The 17,715-nt window shown below is 41.3% G+C and overlaps 15 non-coding genes across 15 annotated transcripts; all 15 read right to left on the reverse strand.

Annotated features, from left to right (window-relative positions):
- Nucleotides 1-1,482: 1,482 nt before the first annotated feature.
- On the reverse strand, nt 1,483-1,555 carry TRNAV-CAC (transfer RNA valine (anticodon CAC)). The gene has a single exon. It is a non-coding gene; the product is annotated as a tRNA-Val (tRNA).
- Nucleotides 1,556-3,356: 1,801 nt separating this feature from the next.
- Nucleotides 3,357-3,429, reverse strand: TRNAV-CAC (transfer RNA valine (anticodon CAC)). The gene has a single exon. It is a non-coding gene; the product is annotated as a tRNA-Val (tRNA).
- Nucleotides 3,430-4,279: 850 nt separating this feature from the next.
- TRNAM-CAU (transfer RNA methionine (anticodon CAU)) lies at nt 4,280-4,352 on the reverse strand. Its single transcript has one exon. It is a non-coding gene; the product is annotated as a tRNA-Met (tRNA).
- An 890-nt stretch (nt 4,353-5,242) lies between these two features.
- TRNAV-CAC (transfer RNA valine (anticodon CAC)) lies at nt 5,243-5,315 on the reverse strand. Its single transcript has one exon. It is a non-coding gene; the product is annotated as a tRNA-Val (tRNA).
- Nucleotides 5,316-7,112: 1,797 nt separating this feature from the next.
- TRNAV-CAC (transfer RNA valine (anticodon CAC)) lies at nt 7,113-7,185 on the reverse strand. The gene has a single exon. It is a non-coding gene; the product is annotated as a tRNA-Val (tRNA).
- Nucleotides 7,186-8,035: 850 nt separating this feature from the next.
- On the reverse strand, nt 8,036-8,108 carry TRNAM-CAU (transfer RNA methionine (anticodon CAU)). Its single transcript has one exon. It is a non-coding gene; the product is annotated as a tRNA-Met (tRNA).
- Nucleotides 8,109-8,998: 890 nt separating this feature from the next.
- Nucleotides 8,999-9,071, reverse strand: TRNAV-CAC (transfer RNA valine (anticodon CAC)). Its single transcript has one exon. It is a non-coding gene; the product is annotated as a tRNA-Val (tRNA).
- An 850-nt stretch (nt 9,072-9,921) lies between these two features.
- On the reverse strand, nt 9,922-9,994 carry TRNAM-CAU (transfer RNA methionine (anticodon CAU)). Its single transcript has one exon. It is a non-coding gene; the product is annotated as a tRNA-Met (tRNA).
- Nucleotides 9,995-10,884: 890 nt separating this feature from the next.
- TRNAV-CAC (transfer RNA valine (anticodon CAC)) lies at nt 10,885-10,957 on the reverse strand. Its single transcript has one exon. It is a non-coding gene; the product is annotated as a tRNA-Val (tRNA).
- An 835-nt stretch (nt 10,958-11,792) lies between these two features.
- TRNAM-CAU (transfer RNA methionine (anticodon CAU)) lies at nt 11,793-11,865 on the reverse strand. Its single transcript has one exon. It is a non-coding gene; the product is annotated as a tRNA-Met (tRNA).
- Nucleotides 11,866-12,755: 890 nt separating this feature from the next.
- Nucleotides 12,756-12,828, reverse strand: TRNAV-CAC (transfer RNA valine (anticodon CAC)). The gene has a single exon. It is a non-coding gene; the product is annotated as a tRNA-Val (tRNA).
- A 1,168-nt stretch (nt 12,829-13,996) lies between these two features.
- TRNAM-CAU (transfer RNA methionine (anticodon CAU)) lies at nt 13,997-14,069 on the reverse strand. Its single transcript has one exon. It is a non-coding gene; the product is annotated as a tRNA-Met (tRNA).
- Nucleotides 14,070-14,959: 890 nt separating this feature from the next.
- Nucleotides 14,960-15,032, reverse strand: TRNAV-CAC (transfer RNA valine (anticodon CAC)). The gene has a single exon. It is a non-coding gene; the product is annotated as a tRNA-Val (tRNA).
- An 850-nt stretch (nt 15,033-15,882) lies between these two features.
- TRNAM-CAU (transfer RNA methionine (anticodon CAU)) lies at nt 15,883-15,955 on the reverse strand. Its single transcript has one exon. It is a non-coding gene; the product is annotated as a tRNA-Met (tRNA).
- An 890-nt stretch (nt 15,956-16,845) lies between these two features.
- On the reverse strand, nt 16,846-16,918 carry TRNAV-CAC (transfer RNA valine (anticodon CAC)). The gene has a single exon. It is a non-coding gene; the product is annotated as a tRNA-Val (tRNA).
- Nucleotides 16,919-17,715: the final 797 nt, after the last annotated feature.

The raw sequence follows: 17,715 nt of genomic DNA on the forward strand, positions 1-17,715 counted from the left end.
ATTTTGTGTGACATTCAGACATTTTTGCATGTGTCTCACAGTGATTAAAGTGGTTTCCTCATGCTGGGAAGAAGGACAGGGAATAGTGTCAGATTTTGTTTTCATCATTTTTTTATCTTTAAATTTGTTTTTTGTTTGATCTAAGTTTTACTTTTTTGCTATTACGTTGGAGACCTTGTATAGTTACAAGATCAATTTTACTTTTGATGTATTGGTGTTAGGGAAGATCTGATCTCAACTAAACCTCCTCTGCACTATAAGTAGATCCCTACATATGAAGGAATACACTACACTCAACTAGGTGTCTCCCATCACTTTATGCTGAAGTGCCCAGACACTTACACATTTTGAACACAGCAATCCTATTGAGCATCAGGTTCAAGTGATTAGGAGGGCAATAGCCATATGAATCAGTTCTTGCCCACTCACTGGAACCTTGGGTTGTCAGTGCAACCTCTAAGTCGTCTCAGAGCAATATGGCTGGTTTGACAACATAGAAAAAACATAGAGAGGGGTGAGAAAAAGACAGGTTGCCCCATGTGAGGATCGAACTCACGACCTTCAGATTATGAGACTGACGCGCTAACGAGGCAGCTACACTGTTTGGAATTAACGCTGAATAATGTTCTTCAATTGTCTCTTCACTAGTAACTAATTTACAAGAAGATGCTTTGTAAATTATAGTTATGTTTCGCTGTTGCTCTATGGTTAATTAATAAAATGAACCCCTTCAGGCTACAGGATGTAACTGTAATGTCTTGTTTAATTTTAGGCAGGGAGTTACGGCAAGTCACAGATCCCTGTGTCATGGCCAAGAACAATGATGAGTGGTTCCTGGCAGATAAATCGCTTCCGCACAGCATTCAATATAGAAGCTGGGAAGCAATGCCCCTTTCTATCTCTCCCTGAAACCTCATTGACATCATCCCTGGGACTTGTTCCTGAAAGACATAGAGAGGTTAGGTGCCCGACAGGAGCTATTGCTAAGATATACAGGAGGCGTATGGAAAAGATTGTTGAATCATGAATGAAGGTGGAGAGATAGATGGTGTTGTACATGTAAGCAAGCAGTGTAGTCAAACAATGGGAACAGCCAGTAGAAAACTTGCTTGTATAGGAAGAGGTAAGGCCGTCATCAGAGATCATGGGTCCCAGGACAGATGATTAGAACAGGGGCCCTCCACCTCCCCACAATGTTCCCCCCTTCCCAATGCATGGCTAACTTCACTCTGACACCCTCACCCCTACAGATCCCACTACTCTAGTATCGAACATCCTGCATGCTTATGTTTGTCTTGTTAAAATTCTGTACCAAAAATAACTTGCTACTTACAGGGTTGTATTATTCCTTTCAATACACTAGTTTCCCTAATGAACACTGATGCAATGCCATTAAAACTTCCTGTTGATACAAATAGTATTTACAGGATATTATATCAATTTTACATCTCACATGTCCTATATAAAAGGAGAACTAAGGCCTGTTTCTGCCCAGTTTCGAACTGGGGACCTTTCGCGTGTGAGGCGAACGTGATAACCACTACACTACAGAAACACCAGCTGTGTCCTGTTCTGACCTCTGACACTGTAATAGAGAGTGATCCTTTCTGACATTTAGTGATCTCTATCTGGACTCAACTAGATAAAAAAATGTGATTATTTACACTGACTGTCTGAGGGTGTTATCCTACCCATATCGATGTACCCAGGGTCCCTGTTTCCTAGTCCTTCATTAGGGGTCCATCTTGGATGGGTGGTCTCTTAGTAAAATCAGAATCCAGAGACAGTCCTTTCCCACCTTGTGTCTCCTCACACCACATAAGTGTACTATATTTGGGTGTTGGTAAAATTTCCTAAATTATGGAGTGCCGTTCATTTTGTGTGACATTCAGACATTTTTGCATGTGTCTCACAGTGATTAAAGTGGTTTCCTCATGCTGGGAAGAAGGACAGGGAATAGTGTCAGATTTTGTTTTCATCATTTTTTTATCTTTAAATTTGTTTTTTGTTTGATCTAAGTTTTACTTTTTTGCTATTACGTTGGAGACCTTGTATAGTTACAAGATCAATTTTACTTTTGATGTATTGGTGTTAGGGAAGATCTGATCTCAACTAAACCTCCTCTGCACTATAAGTAGATCCCTACATATGAAGGAATACACTACACTCAACTAGGTGTCTCCCATCACTTTATGCTGAAGTGCCCAGACACTTACACATTTTGAACACAGCAATCCTATTGAGCATCAGGTTCAAGTGATTAGGAGGGCAATAGCCATATGAATCAGTTCTTGCCCACTCACTGGAACCTTGGGTTGTCAGTGCAACCTCTAAGTCGTCTCAGAGCAATATGGCTGGTTTGACAACATAGAAAAAACATAGAGAGGGGTGAGAAAAAGACAGGTTGCCCCATGTGAGGATCGAACTCACGACCTTCAGATTATGAGACTGACGCGCTAACGAGGCAGCTACACTGTTTGGAATTAACGCTGAATAATGTTCTTCAATTGTCTCTTCACTAGTAACTAATTTACAAGAAGATGCTTTGTAAATTATAGTTATGTTTCGCTGTTGCTCTATGGTTAATTAATAAAATGAACCCCTTCAGGCTACAGGATGTAACTGTAATGTCTTGTTTAATTTTAGGCAGGGAGTTACGGCAAGTCACAGATCCCTGTGTCATGGCCAAGAACAATGATGAGTGGTTCCTGGCAGATAAATCGCTTCCGCACAGCATTCAATATAGAAGCTGGGAAGCAATGCCCCTTTCTATCTCTCCCTGAAACCTCATTGACATCATCCCTGGGACTTGTTCCTGAAAGACATAGAGAGGTTAGGTGCCCGACAGGAGCTATTGCTAAGATATACAGGAGGCGTATGGAAAAGATTGTTGAATCATGAATGAAGGTGGAGAGATAGATGGTGTTGTACATGTAAGCAAGCAGTGTAGTCAAACAATGGGAACAGCCAGTAGAAAACTTGCTTGTATAGGAAGAGGTAAGGCCGTCATCAGAGATCATGGGTCCCAGGACAGATGATTAGAACAGGGGCCCTCCACCTCCCCACAATGTTCCCCCCTTCCCAATGCATGGCTAACTTCACTCTGACACCCTCACCCCTACAGATCCCACTACTCTAGTATCGAACATCCTGCATGCTTATGTTTGTCTTGTTAAAATTCTGTACCAAAAATAACTTGCTACTTACAGGGTTGTATTATTCCTTTCAATACACTAGTTTCCCTAATGAACACTGATGCAATGCCATTAAAACTTCCTGTTGATACAAATAGTATTTACAGGATATTATATCAATTTTACATCTCACATGTCCTATATAAAAGGAGAACTAAGGCCTGTTTCTGCCCAGTTTCGAACTGGGGACCTTTCGCGTGTGAGGCGAACGTGATAACCACTACACTACAGAAACACCAGCTGTGTCCTGTTCTGACCTCTGACACTGTAATAGAGAGTGATCCTTTCTGACATTTAGTGATCTCTATCTGGACTCAACTTGATAAAAAAATGTGATTATTTACACTGACTGTCTGAGGGTGTTATCCTACCCATATCGATGTACCCAGGGTCCCTGTTTCCTAGTCCTTCATTAGGGGTCCATCTTGGATGGGTGGTCTCTTAGTAAAATCAGAATCCAGAGACAGTCCTTTCCTACCTTGTGTCTCCTCACACCACATAAGTGTACTATATTTGGATGTTGGTAAAATTTCCTAAATTATGGAGTGCCGTTCATTTTGTGTGACATTCAGACATTTTTGCATGTGTCTCACAGTGATTAAAGTGGTTTCCTCATGCTGGGAAGAAGGACAGGGAATAGTGTCAGATTTTGTTTTCATCATTTTTTTATCTTTAAATTTGTTTTTTGTTTGATCTAAGTTTTACTTTTTTGCTATTACGTTGGAGACCTTGTATAGTTACAAGATCAATTTTACTTTTGATGTATTGGTGTTAGGGAAGATCTGATCTCAACTAAACCTCCTCTGCACTATAAGTAGATCCCTACATATGAAGGAATACACTACACTCAACTAGGTGTCTCCCATCACTTTATGCTGAAGTGCCCAGACACTTACACATTTTGAACACAGCAATCCTATTGAGCATCAGGTTCAAGTGATTAGGAGGGCAATAGCCATATGAATCAGTTCTTGCCCACTCACTGGAACCTTGGGTTGTCAGTGCAACCTCTAAGTCGTCTCAGAGCAATATGGCTGGTTTGACAACATAGAAAGAACATAGAGAGGGGTGAGAAAAAGACAGGTTGCCCCATGTGAGGATCGAACTCACGACCTTCAGATTATGAGACTGACGCACTACCTACTGCGCTAACGAGGCAGCTACACTGTTTGGAATTAACGCTGAATAATGTTCTTCAATTGTCTCTTCACTAGTAACTAATTTACAAGAATATGCTTTGTAAATTATAGTTATGTTTCGCTGTTGCTCTATGGTTAATTAATAAAATGAACCCCTTCAGGCTACAGGATGTAACTGTAATGTCTTGTTTAATTTTAGGCAGGGAGTTACGGCAAGTCACAGATCCCTGTGTCATGGCCAAGAACAATGATGAGTGGTTCCTGGCAGATAAATCGCTTCCGCACAGCATTCAATATAGAAGCTGGGAAGCAATGCCCCTTTCTATCTCTCCCTGAAACCTCATTGACATCATCCCTGGGACTTGTTCCTGAAAGACATAGAGAGGTTAGGTGCCCGACAGGAGCTATTGCTAAGATATACAGGAGGCGTATGGAAAAGATTGTTGAATCATGAATGAAGGTGGAGAGATAGATGGTGTTGTACATGTAAGCAAGCAGTGTAGTCAAACAATGGGAACAGCCAGTAGAAAACTTGCTTGTATAGGAAGAGGTAAGGCCGTCATCAGAGATCATGGGTCCCAGGACAGATGATTAGAACAGGGGCCCTCCACTTCCACACAATGTTCCCCCCTTCCCAATGCATGGCTAACTTCACTCTGACACCCTCACCCCTACAGATCCTACTACTCTAGTATCGAACATCCTGCATGCTTATGTTTGTCTTGTTAAAATTCTGTACCAAAAATAACTTGCCACTTACAGGGTTGTATTATTCCTTACAATACACTAGTTTCCCTAATGAACACTGATGCAATGCCATTAAAACTTCCTGTTGATACAAATAGTATTTACAGGATATTATATCAATTTTACATCTCACATGTCCTATATAAAAGGAGAACTAAGGCCTGTTTCTGCCCAGTTTCGAACTGGGGACCTTTCGCGTGTGAGGCGAACGTGATAACCACTACACTACAGAAACACCAGCTGTGACCTGTCCTGACCTCTGACACTGTAATAGAGAGTGATCCTTTCTGACATTTAGTGATCTCTATCTGGACTCAACTAGATAAAAAAATGTGATTATTTACACTGACTGTCTGAGGGTGTTATCCTACCCATATCGATGTACCCAGGGTCCCTGTTTCCTAGTCCTTCATTAGGGGTCCATCTTGGATGGGTGGTCTCTTAGTAAAATCAGAATCCAGAGACAGTCCTTTCCCACCTTGTGTCTCATCACACCACATAAGTGTACTATATTTGGGTGTTGGTAAAATTTCCTAAATTATGGAGTGCCGTTCATTTTGTGTGACATTCAGACATTTTTGCATGTGTCTCACAGTGATTAAAGTGGTTTCCTCATGCTGGGAAGAAGGACAGGGAATAGTGTCAGATTTTGTTTTCATCATTTTTTTATCTTTAAATTTGTTTTTTGTTTGATCTAAGTTTTACTTTTTTGCTATTACGTTGGAGACCTTGTATAGTTACAAGATCAATTTTACTTTTGATGTATTGGTGTTAGGAAAGATCTGATCTCAACTAAACCTCCTCTGCACTATAAGTAGATCCCTACATATGAAGGAATACACTACACTCAACTAGGTGTCTCCCATCACTTTATGCTGAAGTGCCCAGACACTTACACATTTTGAACACAGCAATCCTATTGAGCATCAGGTTCAATTAGGAGGGCAATAGCCATATGAATCAGTTCTTGCCCACTCACTGGAACCTTGGGCTGTCAGTGCAACCTCTAAGTCATCTCAGAGCAATATGGCTGGTTTGACAACATAGAAAGAACATAGAGAGGGGTGAGAAAAAAACAGGTTGCCCCATGTGAGGATCGAACTCACGACCTTCAGATTATGAGACTGACGCGCTAACGAGGCAGCTACACTGTTTGGAATTAACGCTGAATAATGTTCTTCAATTGTCTCTTCACTAGTAACTAATTTACAAGAAGATGCTTTGTAAATTATAGTTATGTTTCGCTGTTGCTCTATGGTTAATTAATAAAATTAACCCCTTCAGGCTACAGGATGTAACTGTAATGTCTTGTTTAATTTTAGGCAGGGAGTTACGGCAAGTCACAGATCCCTGTGTCATGGCCAAGAACAATGATGAGTGGTTCCTGGCAGATAAATCGCTTCCACACAGCATTCAATATAGAAGCTGGGAAGCAATGCCCCTTTCTATCTCTCCCTGAAACCTCATTGACATCATCCCTGGGACTTGTTCCTGAAAGACATAGAGAGGTTAGGTGCCCGACAGGAGCTATTGCTAAGATATACAGGAGGCGTATGGAAAAGATTGTTGAATCATGAATGAAGGTGGAGAGATACATGGTGTTGTACATGTAAGCAAGCAGTGTAGTCAAACAATGGGAACAGCCAGTAGAAAACTTGCTTGTATAGGAAGAGGTAAGGCTGTCATCAGAGATCATGGGTCCCAGGACAGATGATTAGAACAGGGCCCCTCCACCTCCCCACAATGTTCCCCCCTTCCCAATGCATGGCTAACTTCACTCTGACACCCTCAACCCTACAGATCCCACTACTCTAGTATCGAACATCCTGCATGCTTATATTTGTCTTGTTAAAATTCTGTACCAAAAATAACTTGCTACTTACAGGGTTGTATTATTCCTTTCAATACACTAGTTTCCCTAATGAACACTGATGCAATGCCATTAAAACTTCCTGTTGATACAAATAGTATTTACAGGATATTATATCAATTTTACATCTCACATGTCCTATATAAAAGGAGAACTAAGGCCTGTTTCTGCCCAGTTTCGAACTGGGGACCTTTCGCGTGTGAGGCGAACGTGATAACCACTACACTACAGAAACACCAGCTGTGTCCTGTCCTGACCTCTGACACTGTAATAGAGAGTGATCCTTTCTGACATTTAGTGATCTCTATCTGGACTCAACTTGATAAAAAAATGTGATTATTTACACTGACTGTCTGAGGGTGTTATCCTACCCATATCGATGTACCCAGGGTCCCTGTTTCCTAGTCCTTCATTAGGGGTCCATCTTGGATGGGTGGTCTCTTAGTAAAATCAGAATCCAGAGACAGTCCTTTCCCACCTTGTGTCTCATCACACCACATAAGTGTACTATATTTGGGTGTTGGTAAAATTTCCTAAATTATGGAGTGCCGTTCATTTTGTGTGACATTCAGACATTTTTGCATGTGTCTCACAGTGATTAAAGTGGTTTCCTCATGCTGGGAAGAAGGACAGGGAATAGTGTCAGATTTTGTTTTCATCATTTTTTTATCTTTAAATTTGTTTTTTGTTTGATCTAAGTTTTACTTTTTTGCTATTACGTTGGAGACCTTGTATAGTTACAAGATCAATTTTACTTTTGATGTATTGGTGTTAGGGAAGATCTGATCTCAACTAAACCTCCTCTGCACTATAAGTAGATCCCTACATATGAAGGAATACACTACACTCAACTAGGTGTCTCCCATCACTTTATGCTGAAGTGCCCAGACACTTACACATTTTGAACACAGCAATCCTATTGAGCATCAGGTTCAAGTGATTAGGAGGGCAATAGCCATATGAATCAGTTCTTGCCCACTCACTGGAACCTTGGGCTGTCAGTGCAACCTCTAAGTCGTCTCAGAGCAATATGGCTGGTTTGACAACATAGAAAGAACATAGAGAGGGGTGAGAAAAAGACAGGTTGCCCCATGTGAGGATCGAACTCACGACCTTCAGATTATGAGACTGACGCGCTACCTACTGCGCTAACGAGGCAGCTACACTGTTTGGAATTAACGCTGAATAATGTTCTTCAATTGTCTCTTCACTAGTAACTAATTTACAAGAATATGCTTTGTAAATTATAGTTATGTTTCGCTGTTGCTCTATGGTTAATTAATAAAATGAACCCCTTCAGGCTACAGGATGTAACTGTAATGTCTTGTTTAATTTTGGTCAGGGAGTTACGGCAAGTCACAGATCCCTGTGTCATGGCCAAGAACAATGATGAGTGGTTCCTGGCAGATAAATCGCTTCCGCACAGCATTCAATATAGAAGCTGGGAAGCAATGCCACTTTCTATCTCTCCCTGAAACCTCATTGACATCATCCCTGGGACTTGTTCCTGAAAGACATAGAGAGGTTAGGTGCCCGACAGGAGCTATTGCTAAGATATACAGGAGGCGTATGGAAAAGATTGTTGAATCATGAATGAAGGTGGAGAGATAGATGGTGTTGTACATGTAAGCAAGCAGTGTAGTCAAACAATGGGAACAGCCAGTAGAAAACTTGCTTGTATAGGAAGAGGTAAGGCCGTCATCAGAGATCATGGGTCCCAGGACAGATGATTAGAACAGGGGCCCTCCACTTCCCCACAATGTTCCCCCCTTCCCAATGCATGGCTAACTTCACTCTGACACCCTCACCCCTACAGATCCCACTACTCTAGTATCGAACATCCTGCATGCTTATGTTTGTCTTGTTAAAATTCTGTACCAAAAATAACTTGCTACTTACAGGGTTGTATTATTCCTTTCAATACACTAGTTTCCCTAATGAACACTGATGCAATGCCATTAAAACTTCCTGTTGATACAAATAGTATTTACAGGATATTATATCAATTTTACATCTCACATGTCCTATATAAAAGGAGAACTAATGCCTGTTTCTGCCCAGTTTCGAACTGGGGACCTTTCGCGTGTGAGGCGAACGTGATAACCACTACACTACAGAAACACCAGCTGTGTCCTGTCCTGACCTCTGACACTGTAATAGAGAGTGATCCTTTCTGACATTTAGTGATCTCTATCTGGACTCAACTATATAAAAAAATGTGATTATTTACACTGACTGTCTGAGGGTGTTATCCTACCCATATCGATGTACCCAGGGTCCCTGTTTCCTAGTCCTTCATTAGGGGTCCATCTTGGATGGGTGGTCTCTTAGTAAAATCAGAATCCAGAGACAGTCCTTTCCCACCTTGTGTCTCATCACACCACATAAGTGTACTATATTTGGGTGTTGGTAAAATTTCCTAAATTATGGAGTGCCGTTCATTTTGTGTGACATTCAGACATTTTTGCATGTGTCTCACAGTGATTAAAGTGGTTTCCTCATGCTGGGAAGAAGGACAGGGAATAGTGTCAGATTTTGTTTTCATCATTTTTTTATCTTTAAATTTGTTTTTTGTTTGATCTAAGTTTTACTTTTTTGCTATTACGTTGGAGACCTTGTATAGTTACAAGATCAATTTTACTTTTGATGTATTGGTGTTAGGGAAGATCTGATCTCAACTAAACCTCCTCTGCACTATAAGTAGATCCCTACATATGAAGGAATACACTACACTCAACTAGGTGTCTCCCATCACTTTATGCTGAAGTGCCCAGACACTTACACATTTTGAACACAGCAATCCTATTGAGCATCAGGTTCAAGTGATTAGGAGGGCAATAGCCATATGAATCAGTTCTTGCCCACTCACTGGAACCTTGGGCTGTCAGTGCAACCTCTAAGTCATCTCAGAGCAATATGGCTGGTTTGACAACATAGAAAGAACATAGAGAGGGGTGAGAAAAAGACAGGTTGCCCCATGTGAGGATCGAACTCACGACCTTCAGATTATGAGACTGACGCGCTACCTACTGCGCTAACGAGGCAGCTACACTGTTTGGAATTAACGCTGAATAATGTTCTTCAATTGTCTCTTCACTAGTAACTAATTTACAAGAATATGCTTTGTAAATTATAGTTATGTTTCGCTGTTGCTCTATGGTCAATTAATAAAATGAACCCCTTCAGGCTACAGGATGTAACTGTAATGTCTTGTTTATTTTTAGGCAGGGAGTTACGGCAAGTCACAGATCCCTGTGTCATGGCCAAGAACAATGATGAGTGGTTCCTGGCAGATAAATCGCTTCCGCACAGCATTCAATATAGAAGCTGGGAAGCAATGCCCCTTTCTATCTCTCCCTGAAACCTCATTGACATCATCCCTGGGACTTGTTCCTGAAAGACATAGAGAGGTTAGGTGCCCGACAGGAGCTATTGCTAAGATATACAGGAGGCGTATGGAGAAGATTGTTGAATCATGAATGAAGGTGGAGAGATAGATGGTGTTGTACATGTAAGCAAGCAGTGTAGTCAAACAATGGGAACAGCCAGTAGAAAACTTGCTTGTATAGGAAGAGGTAAGGCCGTCATCAGAGATCATGGGTCCCAGGACAGATGATTAGAACAGGGCCCCTCCACCTCCCCACAATGTTCCCCCGTTCCCAATGCATGGCTAACTTCACTCTGACACCCTCACCCCTACAGATCCCACTACTCTAGTATCGAACATCCTGCATGCTTATGTTTGTCTTGTTAAAATTCTGTACCAAAAATAACTTGCTACTTACAGGGTTGTATTATTCCTTTCAATACACTAGTTTCCCTAATGAACACTGATGCAATGCCATTAAAACTTCCTGTTGATACAAATAGTATTTACAGGATATTATATCAATTTTACATCTCACATGTCCTATATAAAAGGAGAACTAAGGCCTGTTTCTGCCCAGTTTCGAACTGGGGACCTTTCGCGTGTGAGGCGAACGTGATAACCACTACACTACAGAAACACCAGCTGTGACCTGTTCTGACCTCTGACACTGTAATAGAGAGTGATCCTTTCTGACATTTAGTGATCTCTATCTGGACTCAACTTGATAAAAAAATGTGATTATTTACACTGACTGTCTGAGGGTGTTATCCTACCCATATCGATGTACCCAGGGTCCCTGTTTCCTAGTCCTTCATTAGGGGTCCATCTTGGATGGGTGGTCTCTTAGTAAAATCAGAATCCAGAGACAGTCCTTTCCCACCTTGTGTCTCATCACACCACATAAGTGTACTATATTTGGGTGTTGGTAAAATTTCCTAAATTATGGAGTGCCGTTCATTTTGTGTGACATTCAGACATTTTTGCATGTGTCTCACAGTGATTAAAGTGGTTTCCTCATGCTGGGAAGAAGGACAGGGAATAGTGTCAGATTTTGTTTTCATCATTTTTTTATCTTTAAATTTGTTTTTTGTTTGATCTAAGTTTTACTTTTTTGCTATTACGTTGGAGACCTTGTATAGTTACAAGATCAATTTTACTTTTGATGTATTGGTGTTAGGGAAGATCTGATCTCAACTAAACCTCCTCTGCACTATAAGTAGATCCCTACATATGAAGGAATACACTACACTCAACTAGGTGTCTCCCATCACTTTTGGGATTACACATTTTGAACACAGCAATCCTATTGAGCATCAGGTTCAAGTGATTAGGAGGGCAATAGCCATATGAATCAGTTCTTGCCCACTCACTGGAACCTTGGGCTGTCAGTGCAACCTCTAAGTCGTCTCAGAGCAATATGGCTGGTTTGACAACATAGACAGAACATAGAGAGGGGTGAGAAAAAGACAGGTTGCCCCATGTGAGGATTGAACTCACGACCTTCAGATTATGAGACTGACGCGCTACCTACTGCGCTAACGAGGCAGCTACACTGTTTGGGATTAACGCTGAATAATGTTCTTCAATTGTCTCTTCACTAGTAACTAATTTACAAGAAGATGCTTTGTAAATTATAGTTATGTTTCGCTGTTGCTCTATGGTTAATTAATAAAATGAACCCCTTCAGGCTACAGGATGTAACTGTAATGTCTTGTTTAATTTTAGGCAGGGAGTTACGGCAAGTCACAGATCCCTGTGTCATGGCCAAGAACAATGATGAGTGGTTCCTGGCAGATAAATCGCTTCCGCACAGCATTCAATATAGAAGCTGGGAAGCAATGCCCCTTTCTATCTCTCCCTGAAACCTCATTGACATCATCCCTGGGACTTGTTCCTGAAAGACATAGAGAGGTTAGGTGCCCGACAGGAGCTATTGCTAAGATATACAGGAGGCGTATGGAAAAGATTGTTGAATCATGAATGAAGGTGGAGAGATAGATGGTGTTGTACATGTAAGCAAGCAGTGTAGTCAAACAATGGGAACAGCCAGTAGAAAACTTGCTTGTATAGGAAGAGGTAAGGCCGTCATCAGAGATCATGGGTCCCAGGACAGATGATTAGAACAGGGCCCCTCCACCTCCCCACAATGTTCCCCCGTTCCCAATGCATGGCTAACTTCACTCTGACACCCTCACCCCTACAGATCCCACTACTCTAGTATCGAACATCCTGCATGCTTATGTTTGTCTTGTTAAAATTCTGTACCAAAAATAACTTGCCACTTACAGGGTTGTATTATTCCTTACAATACACTAGTTTCCCTAATGAACACTGATGCAATGCCATTAAAACTTCCTGTTGATACAAATAGTATTTACAGGATATTATATCAATTTTACATCTCACATGTCCTATATAAAAGGAGAACTCAGGCCTGTTTCTGCCCAGTTTCGAACTGGGGACCTTTCGCGTGTGAGGCGAACGTGATAACCACTACACTACAGAAACACCAGCTGTGTCCTGTCCTGACCTCTGACACTGTAATAGAGAGTGATCCTTTCTGACATTTAGTGATCTCTATCTGGACTCAACTTGATAAAAAAATGTGATTATTTACACTGACTGTCTGAGGGTGTTATCCTACCCATATCGATGTACCCAGGGTCCCTGTTTCCTAGTCCTTCATTAGGGGTCCATCTTGGATGGGTGGTCTCTTAGTAAAATCAGAATCCAGAGACAGTCCTTTCCCACCTTGTGTCTCATCACACCACATAAGTGTACTATATTTGGGTGTTGGTAAAATTTCCTAAATTATGGAGTGCCGTTCATTTTGTGTGACATTCAGACATTTTTGCATGTGTCTCACAGTGATTAAAGTGGTTTCCCCATGCTGGGAAGAAGGACAGGGAATAGTGTCAGATTTTGTTTTCATCATTTTTTTATCTTTAAATTTGTTTTTTGTTTGATCTAAGTTTTACTTTTTTGCTATTACGTTGGAGACCTTGTATAGTTACAAGATCAATTTTACTTTTGATGTATTGGTGTTAGGGAAGATCTGATCTCAACTAAACCTCCTCTGCACTATAAGTAGATCCCTACATATGAAGGAATACACTACACTCAACTAGGTGTCTCCCATCACTTTATGCTGAAGTGCCCAGACACTTACACATTTTGAACACAGCAATCCTATTGAGCATCAGGTTCAAGTGATTAGGAGGGCAATAGCCATATGAATCAGTTCTTGCCCACTCACTGGAACCTTGGGCTGTCAGTGCAACCTCTAAGTCGTCTCAGAGCAATATGGCTGGTTTGACAACATAGAAAGAACATAGAGAGGGGTGAGAAAAAGACAGGTTGCCCCATGTGAGGATCGAACTCACGACCTTCAGATTAAGAGTTCTTGCCCACTCACTGGAACCTTGGGCTGTCAGTGCAACCTCTAAGTCGTCTCAGAGCAATATGGCTGGTTTGACAACATAGAAAGAACATAGAGAGCGGTGAGAAAAAGACAGGTTGCCCCATGTGAGGATCGAACTCACGACCTTCAGATTAAGAGTTCTTGCCCACTCACTGGAACCTTGGGCTGTCAGTGCAACCTCTAAGTCGTCTCAGAGCAATATGGCTGGTTTGACAACATAGAAAGAACATAGAGAGGGGTGAGAAAAAGACAGGTTGCCCCATGTGAGGATCGAACTCACGACCTTCAGATTATGAGACTGACGCGCTACCTACTGCGCTAACGAGGCAGCTACACTGTTTGGAATTAACGCTGAATAATGTTCTTCAATTGTCTCTTCACTAGTAACTAATTTACAAGAATATGCTTTGTAAATTATAGTTATGTTTCGCTGTTGCTCTATGGTTAATTAATAAAATGAACCCCTTCAGGCTACAGGATGTAACTGTAATGTCTTGTTTAATTTTAGGCAGGGAGTTACGGCAAGTCACAGATCCCTGTGTCATGGCCAAGAACAATGATGAGTGGTTCCTGGCAGATAAATCGCTTCCGCACAGCATTCAATATAGAAGCTGGGAAGCAATGCCCCTTTCTATCTCTCCCTGAAACCTCATTGACATCATCCCTGGGACTTGTTCCTGAAAGACATAGAGAGGTTAGGTGCCCGACAGGAGCTATTGCTAAGATATACAGGAGGCGTATGGAAAAGATTGTTGAATCATGAATGAAGGTGGAGAGATAGATGGTGTTGTACATGTAAGCAAGCAGTGTAGTCAAACAATGGGAACAGCCAGTAGAAAACTTGCTTGTATAGGAAGAGGTAAGGCCGTCATCAGAGATCATGGGTCCCAGGACAGATGATTAGAACAGGGCCCCTCCACCTCCCCACAATGTTCCCCCGTTCCCAATGCATGGCTAACTTCACTCTGACACCCTCACCCCTACAGATCCCACTACTCTAGTATCGAACATCCTGCATGCTTATGTTTGTCTTGTTAAAATTCTGTACCAAAAATAACTTGCCACTTACAGGGTTGTATTATTCCTTACAATACACTAGTTTCCCTAATGAACACTGATGCAATGCCATTAAAACTTCCTGTTGATACAAATAGTATTTACAGGATATTATATCAATTTTAAATCTCACATGTCCTATATAAAAGGAGAACTCAGGCCTGTTTCTGCCCAGTTTCGAACTGGGGACCTTTCGTGTGTGAGGCGAACGTGATAACCACTACACTACAGAAACACCAGCTGTGTCCTGTCCTGACCTCTGACACTGTAATAGAGAGTGATCCTTTCTGACATTTAGTGATCTCTATCTGGACTCAACTAGATAAAAAAATGTGATTATTTACACTGACTGTCTGAGGGTGTTATCCTACCCATATCGATGTACCCAGGGTCCCTGTTTCCTAGTCCTTCATTAGGGGTCCATCTTGGATGGGTGGTCTCTTAGTAAAATCAGAATCCAGAGACAGTCCTTTCCCACCTTGTGTCTCATCACACCACATAAGTGTACTATATTTGGGTGTTGGTAAAATTTCCTAAATTATGGAGTGCCGTTCATTTTGTGTGACATTCAGACATTTTTGCATGTGTCTCACAGTGATTAAAGTGGTTTCCTCATGCTGGGAAGAAGGACAGGGAATAGTGTCAGATTTTGTTTTCATCATTTTTTTATCTTTAAATTTGTTTTTTGTTTGATCTAAGTTTTACTTTTTTGCTATTACGTTGGAGACCTTGTATAGTTACAAGATCAATTTTACTTTTGATGTATTGGTGTTAGGGAAGATCTGATCTCAACTAAACCTCCTCTGCACTATAAGTAGATCCCTACATATGAAGGAATACACTACACTCAACTAGGTGTCTCCCATCACTTTATGCTGAAGTGCCCAGACACTTACACATTTTGAACACAGCAATCCTATTGAGCATCAGGTTCAAGTGATTAGGAGGGCAATAGCCATATGAATCAGTTCTTGCCCACTCACTGGAACCTTGGGTTGTCAGTGCAACCTCTAAGTCGTCTCAGAGCAATATGGCTGGTTTGACAACATAGAAAGAACATAGAGAGGGGTGAGAAAAAGACAGGTTGCCCCATGTGAGGATCGAACTCACGACCTTCAGATTATGAGACTGACGCGCTACCTACTGCGCTAACGAGGCAGCTACACTGTTTGGAATTAACGCTGAATAATGTTCTTCAATTGTCTCTTCACTAGTAACTAATTTACAAGAAGATGCTTTGTAAATTATAGTTATGTTTCGCTGTTGCTCTATGGTTAATTAATACAATTAACCCCTTCAGGCTACAGGATGTAACTGTAATGTCTTGTTTAATTTTAGGCAGGGAGTTACGGCAAGTCACAGATCCCTGTGTCATGGCCAAGAACAATGATGAGTGGTTCCTGGCAGATAAATCGCTTCCGCACAGCATTCAATATAGAAGCTGGGAAGCAATGCCCCTTTCTATCTCTCCCTGAAACCTCATTGACATCATCCCTGGGACTTGTTCCTGAAAGACATAGAGAGGTTAGGTGCCCGACAGGAGCTATTGCTAAGATATACAGGAGGCGTATGGAAAAGATTGTTGAATCATGAATGAAGGTGGAGAGATAGATGGTGTTGTACATGTAAGCAAGCAGTGTAGTCAAACAATGGGAACAGCCAGTAGAAAACTTGCTTGTATAGGAAGAGGTAAGGCCGTCATCAGAGATCATGGGTCCCAGGACAGATGATTAGAACAGGGGCCCTCCACTTCCCCACAATGTTCCCCCCTTCCCAATGCATGGCTAACTTCACTCTGACACCCTCACCCCTACAGATCCCACTACTCTAGTATCGAACATCCTGCATGCTTATGTTTGTCTTGTTAAAATTCTGTACCAAAAATAACTTGCCACTTACAGGGTTGTATTATTCCTTACAATACACTAGTTTCCCTAATGAACACTGATGCAATGCCATTAAAACTTCCTGTTGATACAAATAGTATTTACAGGATATTATATCAATTTTACATCTCACATGTCCTATATAAAAGGAGAACTAAGGCCTGTTTCTGCCCAGTTTTGAACTGGGGACCTTTTGCGTGTGAGGCGAATGTGATAACCACTACACTACAGAAACACCAGCTGTGACCTGTCCTGACCTCTGACACTGTAATAGAGAGTGATCCTTTCTGACATTTAGTGATCTCTATCTGGACTCAACTAGATAAAAAAATGTGATTATTTACACTGACTGTCTGAGGGTGTTATCCTACCCATATCGATGTACCCAGGGTCCCTGTTTCCTAGTCCTTCATTAGGGGTCCATCTTGGATGGGTGGTCTCTTAGTAAAATCAGAATCCAGAGACAGTCCTTTCCCACCTTGTGTCTCCTCACACCACATAAGTGTACTATATTTGGGTGTTGGTAAAATTTCCTAAATTATGGAGTGCCGTTCATTTTGTGTGACATTCAGACATTTTTGCATGTGTCTCACAGTGATTAAAGTGGTTTCCTCATGCTGGGAAGAAGGACAGGGAATAGTGTCAGATTTTGTTTTCATCATTTTTTTATCTTTAAATTTGTTTTTTGTTTGATCTAAGTTTTACTTTTTTGCTATTACGTTGGAGACCTTGTATAGTTACAAGATCAATTTTACTTTTGATGTATTGGTGTTAGGGAAGATCTGATCTCAACTAAACCTCCTCTGCACTATAAGTAGATCCCTACATATGAAGGAATACACTACACTCAACTAGGTGTCTCCCATCACTTTATGCTGAAGTGCCCAGACACTTACACATTTTGAACACAGCAATCCTATTGAGCATCAGGTTCAAGTGATTAGGAGGGCAATAGCCATATGAATCAGTTCTTGCCCACTCACTGGAACCTTGGGTTGTCAGTGCAACCTCTAAGTCGTCTCAGAGCAATAT

The sequence above is a fragment of the Mixophyes fleayi genome (genome assembly GCF_038048845.1).
Source record: "Mixophyes fleayi isolate aMixFle1 chromosome 4 unlocalized genomic scaffold, aMixFle1.hap1 SUPER_4_unloc_1, whole genome shotgun sequence".
NCBI classification, from domain to species: Eukaryota; Metazoa; Chordata; class Amphibia; order Anura; family Limnodynastidae; genus Mixophyes; species Mixophyes fleayi.